We start from the raw sequence: 15,407 nt of genomic DNA, 5'->3' as shown, positions 1-15,407 counted from the left end.
TTGGTGGCGGTAATTGAAAACAAAACTTGTAAGTGACTAACAGTTTGGGTGGTTCAAAGAAAAAAAACATGTCAAAGAGAGCAAAAGATGTCTGCAGTGCTGTTTTTAATCAAATAGAGTATGTGCTGTATGTTAGACACACGACTGAATTTACTTGGTATAATAAAAATAAAATCAATCTTGTCACCATGATCAATACTGGACTTGAGTGAGAACATAAAGAGCATTCATCACGTTGGTTTGATCATTATGAGTACTATTTAAAACTAAGGAACAGGAGGAAAAGAGAACATTCAGGTTTAATAGTGTAATTCACACCCAGAGTGAAGTCGATGGAGGCTCAAAATGTGTTTCTTGGCAGTACGATTGCCCTGAAACTTATTGGCACACACAGTGATTGCAGTTGCCCAAATGGCTTGCCCTGTATCAAGGCACTAATAGTTATCAACTCCATTTTCTCATTACAGTTTCCACTATGTCTGTAGCTAGCCGCAAATCAAAGTGGCTATTAAATACTCCTTGTGAATAGACATATTTTTCTCGGCTGACATGACAAAACATGAATTTTGCAATCATTATCACTCAATAAGCAAGACAAAATAATAATTTTACCCTTGTCAACTTCAAAGAATTGAAGATGCCGTAACAGTGTCCATAACAAAAAAACATGCTCACGTTACTTATCTTCATACAGTATAATAATCCCAAATCTATTTCTAGATGAAAAGGTCACGTTCACCCATTGAAGCATCGGTGATAGACATCAGTGATCAAAGCTGTACATTATTAAAGAGGAAGAAACTCAAAAATGGTCTTTACATAATGTTCTATGCACCAGTGTAAACACGGTATTGTGATGAATATCATGTTTGTGCAATATGAATTATGCAGCAAAATCCATCCATTTTCATCCTTTTTGGGGGCGGCCATTTTGCCACTTATTGTCGACTGAAAATGACATCCCAGTTGCTCAGGGCTCAGATAACGACCAATCATATGGATGGATAGAACATAATATGGTAAAAAAGACCACACTGAAAAGGTAGCAATGATCCAGTGACAGAATTGAAATAAAATAGTTTCTGCTGAATATTTTTAACAGTTTTAAGAACAGTCAGTACATTTTATGATCTCCTGGCAGCCCAGGTGCCATATACTGTTAACATACACATTTCCATGTCAACACAGCATGCAGTTATTTATAATTGACCCACTGGAATTTGTCATACAAGGCCAACCTGCATACTAAACCAGTTGTATACAGTACAATCTGCAGATTACATCTACAGTGAATAACTTGGACAGGCAATATGCAATGCTCATTCCGAACCAGGAGAGCGACTCACATTTGGTGAAAGCAATAAATCATGCCTGTCACAATGTTGGCATTTCATCACCACATCACAGAGAGCGGAAAGCGTGATCAACTATTTCAACATCAATTTGAATTCCCTGTGGATATTTTCATGAGGGAGGTTAATTGATGATGGTGGTTTTGATAGCACACTGGCAAGAACAGCTTTGATTGGTCTACATAAATCTTATATCCATTGAAACTTAGAAAAAGTTCAACCAATTCTAGACACATTAAAGCCTCATGGAAAACACTAAACACATCAAGAGACCAATTTATCAATATATGATAATGTGGAATCCTTGAGCTGAGACCACGCTAATGAAAAATTCAGCAATAGGGTAAAACGATTGAAAAAAGTCACAAATCTTTGACACATCTCAGAAGACTTTGTCTTAGTGAGAATCTAAAGAATTAGCTCCACAAGTCTATTTACCTTTTCTTTGGCGTGTTAACGACCAATGAGAAGAGAGGATCAGAAATGGATGCAGACCATGGGAAAGATGTACATGCATCTCTGCCTCGGCTGCTCAATACAACTTTGCATTTAAAAGGAAATGATGGCATGAGGAAATTTGCTTTGAACAAAGTTGTGGAACCACCCTGGGGTGAATGTATTCAACTTTGGATAGCAGATGTTGCTATCTTGTAGTGGCCACCTTATCCTTCTGAAACCATCACATCCTGTTTGAAATGCAATTTAAAAACATACTTGCAATGGAGAATTTGTTGTATGAAAACTGTGTGATGTGAAAAATTATTAACATCCAAGTAAAGAATTGCTAGTATATGGTCAAATGTCAATAAAATGTTATTGATCGTAAATCTGATCTTTTTTTAGAAAAGTGACAATGCAATTGTATCCCGCATTTCGTGCGCAAACAAACAATTGCGCGCCAGTATTTCACGGGAATCGGGACGAGCGAGAAAGTTAAATGACGCTTATAAAAATGAGTAATTTTGCAGAAATAATTCAATGAACGTGCGATAGATTGTAATGAGGGAGAAGAAGCACAACAAGACAGCTTTGCATCGGAGTACAGAGAACACATCTCAACTTGCACTGCGATGACTGGCGCTATTGCGAACATCAACCTAACTTACCGTCCTGGGCTTCGAACTCCTCTTCATGCGATTGAACCTGCTCGGTATGGGATAATCGGTCACTTAACGCCAAAAGCGAGAGCGTGCGAATGGCAGCTTCGTAGTACCGCAGATGGATACACCTGTCCGGTATCGGCGCATGGCGCACTGACTATGGAAGTACACCGCGGCAGGATGCGCCCACGAGCTCGGGGAGCTCACAGTATCCCGTTTCAGCTCGGTTCGTGTTGCTGCAGCAGCAGGAGGAGAAGAAAGAGGGGGGTGAAGAGGAGGAGGAGGAGCAGGAGCGTCAAAAGTTAAAGTTTGCACAAAGGTGGGCAGAATCCACATCCTTTCTGAAGTGCATATTTGAAGTGTACAGACAGACACGCAAAAAAATATGCACGCAGACAAGCTCTTCCCTTTGTCTTTGAAATTCAAGGACATTCGGTCTTCATTGCACTCTGTCTTTCCTGGTAGTTACTTAAAAGCCATTGAGGAAATCATCATCAAGTGCTGAAAATGTTATTTGTCTGAAATGCCAATCATCCACCAAAATAATTGTAAGATTTGTCAAATGAACTCTAGTATAAACAACAATACATTTACAAAAAAACGGTACATGAAATTCCCGTTTTAAATATTGTAAGAGAAGTATTGTAGTACTATTGAGGTTTTCCTACTGTGCGTACAGCATTAAAATGTTTTTATTTTATATTTAGCCTACAGTAAGAATTCATGCAGTTTAAACATTTCTCAGCCTTTTAGGCTTGGTACTCCACAAAATGAAATTCCCACATCTCATTATGGACATGGGACATGATTAGATTTGTGATCTGTGTTTTTGTTGTTATATAGTATGTAGTTGGTTTTGCTTCATGCTTTTATCTTGTCCTGTTGTCTTTGGGTTTTTTTGGTTCCTCATGGGCTAGTCAGCCCGGCCCAATCCCCTTGTGTCTTCCAGTCAGCTTTCTCAGCCCCTCGTGTTTTGTCTAAGTGTTTCTCAGCATCCAATTTGGTCTTGTCAGACTGTGTGTACAGGTTTTACTTCTGTGGTTTCTTGCTATCTTTGTTGGTTCATTGCGTTTGCCGCATCGGCCCCTGTCAGTAGTCAGGTGCTCAAGTCTTGTCCGAGTATTTGTTTGTTATTTTGATGCTTGTTTTTGAACTTTTGTTAATCTTTCAATAAATTCTCATACTTGGTTTGTCCTTTTGAATAAATATTGACACTTTTGCTCCCTGGTCTTGCCCATGTGCTTTCCTGAACTTGGGTCCTCAACCTTGGAAAATCCTGACAATTATTTGCATTGTTTCTTAAAAATAAACAACAACAAAATGCTGTCATTGCTTTTACAGTCCTTATTTTTGCTCTTTATTTCTTAATGTTAAAAAAGACACCTTGACACAGCTACTTGTTCTGTAGACTTAGACAATCTCAAAAATGAATGAACAACAGTGACCACCATTGTGCTGATGGTTTGTTTGAGGAGTATGAGGATTAAGTAAATTTGCATCCACCAAAAACATGGTTGATGTAGTCAACGCTGTTACAAACACATGCAGTTGCTAAATTGGACAAACAGTCGTTTGAGATGGACCCACCGAGGAAACGGATCCGGGAACAATTTTACCATGCTGTTCACTTAGTTGAGTGAGCCAGCCTATTCGTTTGGGAGGAAAAGCACATGGTGGAATAAGTTTAAATCTTTGAGTAAGTTGATTTTTATGGAAACGTGCACAAAGTGAGTTCTTGCATTAAATGTTTTGTTGTTCAGCATTTCTGTACTATTTTTAAATGAGACATTTTAATCAAGAAAGCAGTTTTTATGAGGAGGCTCAGGGGGCAGCGCGTGATTATTATTTTTAAGTCGAGCAGTGGATCTGGAATATTTTGGGGTATTTCGATTATGCAAGGTAGATATTAACTGCATTGATTTTTCAAGATGTCTAGGATGGGGAGCTCGTGTGAGTGCGCTCACACATGAGTAATTGTGCCACAGGGTGGGGCCAGGGAAATGTATTACATGCTTCGGCACTAATCACTGGCTAAAGCTCACACTAGACAAATAAAGTGACTTTTCGGTGTTTCGTCTGCTTAAAGCCAGCACAAATTTTCCCTTATCTCAAAAGACAAGCCCATCTTCACTCTGTTATACAATCGGCATAATGGATTCACGGACGATTCCGTGCACTTTTTACCTGTTGCCTCCTTTTGAATTTCTACGTAGTGCCACATCAGCCCTTTATTTGGATTATTTTCATTAACTGTCTTCAGAAATGCACACTGCAGACTTTTGTTTGACGATATGTTCAAGTATATTCTATATTTCATGTAAATTCTACACACAAAGGACCCTTTCATTGCTTGTGAATGTCATTCTTAAACTTGGTGAGAAAAGATAACATGAAACAAATTATTTTAAATTGGACATTAAAGGCACTATACAACGATTCAACTCAATGAACTTTTTTTTTCCTTTAACACCTTGTACATGCAATTTCACTGTTAAAAGTCAGCGATGAATTCTTACTTATTTTCGCTAGGTTTGCGGGCTCAACTGGAGAAACATGTTATGTGACCGGGACGAGTGTCTTGACCTGAATTAATTGATCGTTGATACATTTCTTTTTTTTCTGTGCGGCCCGGTACCAAATGACCCACGGACCGGTACTGGTCCGCGGCCCGGTGGTTGGGGACCGCTGCTGTACATAATATGAGGCGTTAATATATGTATTTATTTGGGTTGACAGTCATAATGGCCCTCCGAAGGAAACTATGAATACAATTTAACAAAACAAAAATGAGTTTGACACCCCTGCCCTAATTGAACATGCCTACTCGTGCCGCATGACATGTACTGTATTTTCACCTTCAACAATAAATAATAAGTGGTAGTCCGCTGACCCACCGACGACACTGCAGTGCGACACAAAAGTTAACAGTCAGAAAACTTCTGTCATTATACTCAGAAAACAGCTTAACAGTGTGACCTAACACACCCACTTTGTCCTTGAGAGGTTCATTATTTGGTCGCCTATGGCTAAGGGAATGACTCTTACAAGGAAACACTTGTTTGTCCAGGAGTGTATAGATGCTAATAGAGTGAACAACACATTAGCAGGAGTGGACTCAAATTGAACGCATGTATATGTGTGTGCATTTGTGTACTGGTCATGTTGAAATCATCGAATCCCTCCATCACTATTCATTAACCTACAGTGCAGCATGTGCCTGCGGCTACCTTGTATATGTAACATGACACTGATCACACACGCTGGGCTATCAGTTTTCCGACTGCTTTTTCCTTTATTTGCTCAAAGAAGACAATTCCTCAGTTGGAGTTGAATGTATTCGCTGCCCTGCAGTTTGCCTTTATGTGACAATAACACTTAATTCCATGTTTTAATTCAGTCTGCTCTATCATTTTATCAGGTTATACACAAAGTGTATTTGGCACGTGTGGCATTCTGAAATTTCAACAGGAAAATGTTTTCTACCCTCTCCACTATGGAATGTGTTTTCCTCCTAAAAGGTTTTATTATTAACTCATGCAGCGCACAATGCGACACACTATACACACACGGTAGAGAACACAGCAACAAACAAAAGAAAACTGCAGCCTGGTCTGCACAAACAGGCCTCACTCTGGTGGATTAAGGGTTTAATCCCTCACAGGCAAGCAAGGATGAGATTAAATCACGGCAGCCGGCCTGCTGGGGTCTGCGGCGATGTGAGGTGCATGCAGGAGAAGTGCAATGAGTCACTGACTATTTAAAACAAACACTGTCACAATGTCACTCCTGACTTTTAGCCTCCATCTGACTCTTCTGTAATTGCAGTCCTCGCTCAGGGAATGCCTTACCACCTCTTACATTCTAATCAGGTAAATTCATCTGTCAGCCAATAGGGCAAAAAGAAAGATTAACCCTCAAGATCTAGGCGACAAATGGAAGCTACTGTATAGCTGCATTGGGAGAAATGGTATTTTGGATTGGGAAATTGGAGTGGAATGGGTATGGAAATCAATGGAACGTAATGGCTGAGAACCTCACAAGATGAACAGAGAAGGAATCAATCACTGTACATACATGAGGACAAAAAAATATTATTTTGCTTTTATTTCTTTCGAAGACATGACACGTATTTCCATCATTACCCAATTACCTTTTCACAACTTTCTTTTACACTCGTGATAATGTTCACATGTCGCAATGATGGGTAGTTGTGATTGATTGAGTGGTCATTAAAACATCTAACTCACTGAAGACAATCATCAGCCGGACCATTAAGTGTGCCTGCATAATCTAACGATCCAGGAGAATACCTTAATTAGCCAAATTATCAAAACATGATGCCGTGCATTTCTAGCAAACGTATTGTTCTATCAAAATATACCGCAGTGATATCATGTCTGATCAATTATTTATGTCGAACAAACACGTGGACCTGTAGCTTAACATCCAACAGCGAGATGTTTGGACTCCTTGGGTTACCATACTACATCATCAGCAACATGAAAGCGATTCAAAACGTTAAACTCGGGAAGGATTCCCTCCGTGCAATGCGATGGGCTATCAATGTCAATAAGAAATTAGCATACTGTATTTCTTTTTGCAAACGCTGTTATCAATACAGCTCTAGTATTGGATTCCATTATATTGTGCAGGTACTGTCTCAAATTACAATAAAGTCACTGGAATTTTCTCATGGGAAGTTAAATTTGTCCTCTCATGCTGAGCTTGTGTGTGTATATTTAGTTGACAAACACCATTTAATATGTTTACCATGGACTACAATAGGATTTTATTGGTTGCCGTCTGCGCAAAGAGATTTATGTAAAAACAATACACCACCATATGACTTCTGCCAAGACAGTGAGTCACATCCTGGCATTTCATTGTGGACAGCTGGTTTGAAGTGAATAAAGCAGGACAGGTGTTGTTGCTAATTGTGCAGCATTCTATTTGAGATCCATCTTTCTTCAATAATGAGCTATAGCTGATTTACAGTCCAAACAAATGGAGATCATAAAGCTGAACCATTCCAAAGGTGCCAGCGGTGTAAGATAAACCACATTCATATTCAGAGCACTTTCACAGCTTATCAAGGTTCCCGACTGACTTCACAGTCTGCCTCAGCTTTAAACGAAACAGACATTTCTCCACGGTGGGACAACAGAGAAGTTGCAGACTGCAGTCTTCTCAATGTATCCATTTAGTATGTCACCAATTTCAAAGTCCTCTTTTTTTTAACCGTTGCTCTATCCAGCCAAGCTATTTTATCCCATTGAAGCACAATCTGTACTCAAGCTATTAAACTAACTCTTTTGTCAGAACAGTGTCAAGCCTTTACTGAAATTGAAATGCAGAGGGGTAATGTCTGGTATTTTTCATTTCTCATGACGTTAAAAGGAAGTCAAAAAAAGCTCCTTCCTTGTCTTTGTCTATCTTACATTCTCAGAGGCCAGGTAAGTTCAAAATGTATTTTTCAAAACTATTAAGAAGCTCCTGAAGAAAAATGAAAAAAAAAAAAACTTAACTTTTGGGCTGAAAGTTTAGCAGCTATTTTTTGCAGGAGCCCTAAAATGTTTGGAGTCCTTTGCAATCATATGCCATGCCTGTATTAGAGCACTACTTTCATAATGGACTAATTTTAATTTTAAACACATTTACCTAAAGTTGTACAATTAAAGTGGTAATGAGGTTACCTGCATGCCAGAACGTTTTAATGACATTTTCAGATATTTAATCATCCAGAAGTGTTGTTCCTCCTCATTGCCCTGATTTGATGATCAAAATTCCCCTTCCATAGGGACAGAAAAGAAAGTGTGACCGTTCAACTCCAAATATGAGGGCTATACAAATCTCATTACATTCTCATTGCTCAGATATTTGTCTGTCCTTTACAATCTCATTACTGGGTAACAGAATACACACCAATGAACTCTAGGATGAAAAGGGAGCATGTAATAGGGTGAAGAAGAGGTGATCAGGTATACTAATTCACAAAAGAGTCTCATAAATCTGTCCACAGAAAAGCCAGGCTTCTGTAATGGATCGAGGTGTCAAGGTCCATGTGCAGAAATTGAAAACTCCGCCATGATTTGGTTTTAGCCACAGTTGCATACGAATATTTGTCCACAAGACCAAATATAAAGCTTTGATGTACACCGGATGAGTATGATGAATTCCACTGCGAGTATTGCACAACCAAATGTTAATTTATATACTTGGAACTATCGACAATAAGAATTAAATCTCATGATCATGCTTGTGGCCTGCGATGTGATTCGTTGGCCAGTTGCTGATGTGCATCTGTGTCTTGCTTGAGGTCTTTTTGCACCTTTCCTATTTAACCTGGGCAGCCTGGTGTGCTCAAGCCAGCTGTCCTCACGGTTCATCAGAGCGTCCCCTCTAAACATGTCAGCAAGGTATAATTCAGGCAGAATGATGATTTCGCTCACCTGGTTGGCTTCTGAGCAGGTTTAGCCGTGCTCTCCTATGCCATAGGCATACATGCAATTGGTGTGTCGACAGGGTGAGAAAGACTGTGGCTAAAGTGTGCTAACTGGAGGTTAAAAATGGCAGACTTTGTCAAATTTGTCAGTCTCTTAGAGGTGGAGAAACATGCATAATATTTGACCACATCTGAGGTTAACCACACGCATTGGTCTGCTACTGTAAAGCAGCCTGTCATATTGTCTGAAATGGATTAGCATTCTGTCAAAAGCCTCCTTGGATTTAACGCAACACAGATTAGCCGAGTCTCAATATATTTATTGATATTACCAAAGCCAAAAATTCTCAAAAAATTCCTATACTACATAGTTTACATGCCTTAAACTTTCTGGTAAAAAGAAAAACAGTGATGCACAATGATTAATGTAGTCAAGCCTGAAAATATCCAGGGGGTATGGATAATATTATTGTGCTTGAAAAAGCTATTCATTTGTCTTGTCCATCTATCTGATTGGAAAGATCCTATTTAAAAACGGTTTAAATGTCTGCTACTGTTACATGAGGTTGGGTTAAAAAAATTATCATACCTTGCATCCACAATTCTTTTTCTTAATGGATTAAGAATAATGGAACATAAAAAATTCTTAGAGGAAGCTAGGGAGCGGAAACATTTGATCCTTGTCTTATCTATACATGAACAATCAGCAGGAGGAAGCAGCTCCTCCTCACCTACTCTACTATGCAAGATTGACTGCGCTGATATATGTGCAGTGAGCATCAGAATAGCAAAAATTACATTGTAACGCAACTCCATACACAGAGACTTGGATGGGAGGAAATGTTTTGTTGTGATAAATAAAACTTAGGTTGGCACTGACATATACTGAAGCTTGGTTACACTACAACCAAAATAAAGATGTTTTGGGATTTTTTTCATGACATACGTACATACTTGCAGAATTGTGTATTTATTTATATTGTAGAAGTTTTTTTTCCCATGCTACAAAATGTGATAGTGTGAATTTAAACTATGTTGTGTCAACATTGTTGACTGGCTTGCTAGTCTGTTAACCACTATGTATTTACATTCAGTGATCCCGAATAGGGACAGGTGGCAGAAAATGAACAAATGAATACATGAATCCATTTACATTATCTGGATAGCCAAAGAAATTGTGCTTACAGTATACAGTTGTCACTTTTTTGTTTTAATACCACTCTTCATGTCTTTCTCCAGTGAGTTTTCCCTTTTTTCCTTGCCTCGTACTTTTCTGACTCAAGACTCCTTGTCTACTAAACCAATAATGTGCCGACAAAAGCGGGAGTGGGGCGTGTATTTAATGACAATTAACCCCCAGTTATTGTTCAGTGTACAAAATACAGCAATGTTTTAAGCAGCATCAACATATGGATGGAAAGAGCTGCTTTGGGGAAAGGCCAACTGTTCTCTCTAATTAACACGCAAGTTTCCAAACAAGGGACAGATTGCTGCGTGGCAAACATGCTACATCAGGAGGTAAGCAGAGGACACACCACCATGAGGGATGAGAGGAAAAAGAATGAAAGCCGTTAGTCAGTTACTGTCACCAAGTGCCCAATCACTTTGTGTCATTCTTTCTAAAATAAAAATATATCACAAATGTTCAAGTGTTTATGGTTAGAATTCTTTATCTAAGACAAGTATCTCAAAACAGAGAAATATCAAATTTATCAGAATAAAGCGATTATGCATGTTATTTGTGATGACACTCATTTTAAGGTGATGTAAGGAAAGGTAACTATGTCTCTCAATACCTTCGATAATTTGTTTTAGAAAATCTTGGAAAATTGTATTTGGCATTTGTTAGCATATTTTTGCGCCTAGTACTAGCTTTAGTGCTCTGAACCTTAACTTCTATTTTGCAATTTAAATGCCCTGACATCTTGCAATGAAGGAGTAAATGAACAATGTCAATATCTGCCACTCTGTCGCACATGTGATCATCGAGCAGGCCAAGAGTCAAATAACACACTCTTGAAATGATATGATGAATGGAGCTGGAGATCTATAATAATCCCATGACCCACTGACTTCCGCTCTATAAAATATTCTCTTCGTGACTGCCAGTAAATCCATAGATAATAACCCGACTGACTGGTCATCTGGGATTCTGCTATCTTTTTGTGACTTGGAAGAAAAATTGTGAACAGAAAAGCACACAGCACCCAAAACAGAGTAATGTAATAAAGCCTACCAGTTGTTGACAAGCACTTTGTTCATAGAATATTTGATGAAAACCACTATCAATAAAAAAAAAGCATATATAATGTCAATCTTTATATCATGTCGGCTGGTGACTGGCCATTTAGTGATGCTCTCGACTTTCTGTGGCCGTTGGTCCCGGTCAGGGCTCACCAAGAGTCTAAAATATCACCACAGCAAGCGGTCAAAAAGATCACATACCATTGGACCCGTTCGCCCTCAGGCAGAGAGTCTGTGTGTGACCAAGCTCAATGAAATCAGAAACTGATTCTTTAAAGTCACATAACAGGAAAACAATAATCCCTACAGTGATAGGCAAATAATATTACAAATATGAAGCTGCCAAAGTGAAATTAGTCACCTAATCTTTCTTTATAAAACTTTCACTCTACAAACTATATGTTATGTTCAATAGTCGAAATAATGTCAACAAACTATTCACGAATATATCCAAAGAGTTTTATAGCTATTCCATCTTCAGCCGCCTGTAACGGACTCCCCAAACACACGAACACAACCAGCACATTTTCCACAAGTGCTTCCATGACTGAATGGAAAGTGGGAGGCAGCTAAAAACAAAGTGAAGCTCTCTTTTAAATGGAGTGAGAGATTCTCAAGTCGCTTGTCTGGGCTTGTAGCGTGGTAGTTAATAATTCACACTGGGAGCTAGAGGTCCATAAAGGCTGCAATGATATAGCACAGAAGATGAGAAGAGGAGAGCTCGTTTTTATGCACCAGTGTGGGAGGAGAAAAGTCTACTCTTTCCTGCTCAACCTCTCCTTCTCGGCGCCGTGTTTCTAAAAGGAAACAAGTGCAAAGAAAGCACATTTGGAGTGCATTTGTATGTGTGTGAGCCAGCACGTGACGCAATCATGCATACTCTTAATGTGAGCTGGTACGTCCCACAGTGGATGGACAAATGGAAAAAGGTCACGGAGTTGTTTACCAGCAGACTGGAGACGCTGTGGGCATCCCCTGTGTGATGTGCACCCACACGTGAATGTGTGTGTGTGTGTTTATGTTCTTGGCTTGTGGTTTTTGTAAGTGGACCACATTATAATGAAGGGTGTTTTTTTAGCCACACAGAAGAAGAAAAATTGATTTATTGATCCCATTAGGCTGTCCAAGTGAACCAAATAAATGTATTATTCACTACTTGTTAAGTATTATTTTGTAGTATATTTTCAACACGGCACAATATATTGCTAATTCAAGTATTTATACGGACACATCCTTTGAAATGCAATTAAACCCATGAAAACCTCATGGGTTTTTAAAAATTCAATGTAATTCCTCCCATCTATTTCTATACCACTTATATTTGCAGGTGAGCTCAAGCCGCTACCAGATAAGTACACTGAATCTAACATGCATGTAATTGGAATGTGGAAAGAAGTGCCTGGAGAAAAGTCACACAAACCCTGGAAGAATATGCAAAGTTCAAAAAAGAGGCTGGAACAGGATTTGAAGCGCTGACCTTAGAACGCCGCGGTTGAAGTGCTAACCAGTTGTTCTCCGTGCAGCCTGAAATTTACATATTAATGCTTAACCCCACTATGATAATGAAATGTTCATTTTTTACAGCGATAATCCTCCTTGGTCGTTCATATTCTCAATACTGATGAGCATACATTTTCAGCGCACTAGCGAAAATGACATTGTTCCACTGAGCTGTCGCCTGCTCTAATCCCTTAAAAGCAACATGATTAACAAAGGCAGGAAGTCACTTGCAATTCTATCCATCTCAAATATTTTAGCTTTGTGTGGTTGTAAAAATGTGAGGTGTTAATGGCTCCAATTGCAGTAAAATCATCAAATCATCAGTCAAAGGGGAGGGTGAGATGAATTTTACTGGTCTTGACAAACCTGTTGAGTCTGTGGTAATTTATACTTTAAAGGGGCCCCAATAAATATAATTAACATCTTCAGCGAATTTGATAAACATGTTTTCGAACAGTGGGAGAAGGCAGAGTACCCAGAGGAAACTCAAGCAAGCAAAATAAGAGAGACCATGCAAACTTCCCACAGACATGCCCAAGAGATTTGAAGGCTGATTCCACCAAACAGTGTTGTAGTGAGGCAGCAGTGCCTCCGTGCATACGGCACTTGTCGCCCCGTATTAGATCATACGTGCACGTTTGCACAATCTCTGCGAATCAATACGAAAAAAAAAAATGTTACCGGAAAAAAATTGTTCAGTAAAGGCGCCTTAAAAAAAAAAAAAAAAAAAAAAAATCACTGCTACATCAAGCTGAACATTAAGGAATCAGTTCTTTTACAAGGCAGTGGAATAAATGTGAGTCACACTAATGAGGATGATTTAGCATCACAATAAACATTATAAACAGCCCTACGGGGGGATGTAATTCCAGAGTTTGCGAACATAAATATTGTACTTAAGAAAATTAGGAGTTCAAAAGTGTGATTGAACATTAATCTGCACTATTAACAAGTACCTAGACTGCAAAAGCAAGATTTATAGCAGATGAGTAGGCCATTTGTGATCTGCTGTTGCCCAAACAAGCCTTTAATGTGATGGCGGGGCTGTGATTACCAATATACGTTCACCACTCTATTTCGAAAAGACTGATGAGTAATGACATGGAAGAACTATAGAGGAAGGAGTCAAGCCAATGATGCATATATAAAGCATCCATACACTTATGCTGATGGCCTGTAACCTCATTTCCTTTTCATTATCTCGTCAGGCCAACCATCTTCACGTTTCTCCTCCTTTCATGTCTTTCTAACCCTAGCCCTCTTTTCTCGGTCCAATTCACCATTTTTTCCATTCCTCATCATCCTCTAAGCCTCCCAACCTCTCTCCTGTCCTCCCACCCCGAAGCCATCAGTGTTCCCGCTCAGGGTGAAAACCGCAAGGACCCCATTGCCCTTGGATCTGAAGAGCAGCACCAACATCTGTGCCTGGGTTTTTACTTTTCCGCTTGGGAACATTATAATGCAAATGCACTGCACAGCTGACTAATGGCCCTCAATTCGGTTCAGGTCTCGTTATGAATGCGCTGAATCTTTTTTTTTTTATTATTATTATTTTCATTCCTCTGCCAGGTTATGTTTTGTCTGTCGTTTTGCAAGATTATGCAGAAACAACATTGCCCTGCAGCAATTCCCTGCTTTCAGAGGATTATGGTACTATTGGGAAATAGAGCTGTCTGGGTAGAGATTGCACTCTTTAAGTTAAAAGAAAAAGTCTGAATGTCTGAAAAAATATTTAATACTATGTTTTATGGTTCCGTATCGTCAACATAAATTCATTCTATTTAATCTTGAAGAAATCTTCAGGAAATCCTTGAGCACCTTGACCTCAACATTGTTGTTATGGCCATAAGTCCATAGCGTGTTTTCGAACAGATAATGTATCTCGGCATATAAATTGCACCGATGCCCTTTTGTTAAATGGCCACCGGCCAACAGCCATGCGCCCTGTGATACTGTCACGCAAGAGAAAAGTATGCAAATGACGCTGGGTGCAATGACTACTAGAGATTGTCAATGATAGTTTGTCAACTCGACAGAGTGTGAAACATGGCCAATAGCTGCCCTGCTTTTTCCTCCAATGACAATGGCAGGATCATTTTACTGCAATGGCCATGAGGGTTATAGCTCACATAATCATCTCCACACTGTCATGCACCACCACCTCTTTCCATCATTTGTCCTGCATATCACCCATCGTCCCAAATAGTATGGTTTGTGCCTTCAACTTCTTTCCTGATACAATGGCTCTATGAATACGATCACGAGTGCTGATAATTTAAAAAAGGAATAGGCCAAGAAGTGACAAAAAAGTCCCAGAGCTCACTTTAAAGGCAAGCTCAAAAACTGATTCATTGACTGTAAATTGAAGCGGCAAAGAAATTGTAATTAATTGAAGAAGTGACCTCAAAAGAGAGTGTAGTAGACCTCAGACCTGACATTCATCCTCAGCTAATGGCAGAAGGAATAAATGAATCAAGTACACGAGAAGGCTTATCAAAACCCAGTGAACGAATGGAGGGAGAGGAGTCTCCAATATAGAACTGAGGTTTTCACCATAGCACCTAAGAAAACAGCTGCTGCGTGAGTAGATGAGTACTGCGCTGAATGCGTGACCTGACATCCCGTCTGACGAGTAGAGGAGAGAAAGTATAGCAAAGATGGGAAGAAGCAATCACGAGGCAAAAGGGTGCAACACAAATACAACAGCGACAACATATGAGGCAAACGACACAAAAATGCTCTGTTTCCATTTGCCGGCCAGCTGTGGCT

At 39.4% G+C, this 15,407-nt stretch overlaps 1 protein-coding gene across 2 annotated transcripts in view; it reads right to left on the bottom strand.

Moving 5' to 3' along the window:
- The window catches only part of LOC148396402 (solute carrier family 66 member 2), a 44,982-nt gene that overhangs the window by 984 nt on the left and 28,591 nt on the right, over positions 1-15,407 (bottom strand). Inside the window, exon 6 of one of the 2 annotated variants that reach the window (XM_088379781.1) lies at positions 2,585-2,688. The exons of the other annotated variant lie outside the window; for it this stretch is intronic. The gene's annotated coding sequence lies outside the window, so the exon portion shown is untranslated. Of the gene's footprint in view, positions 1-2,584; positions 2,689-15,407 lie in introns of those variants that run through there. 2 annotated transcript variants of the gene reach the window in all.

This window comes from Syngnathus floridae, chromosome 6 (genome assembly GCF_059516105.1).
Source record: "Syngnathus floridae isolate MCC-2025c chromosome 6, RoL_Sflo_1.0, whole genome shotgun sequence".
Lineage (NCBI taxonomy): Eukaryota > Metazoa > Chordata > Actinopteri > Syngnathiformes > Syngnathidae > Syngnathus > Syngnathus floridae.
This window is presented reverse-complemented; position numbering and strand designations above follow the sequence as displayed.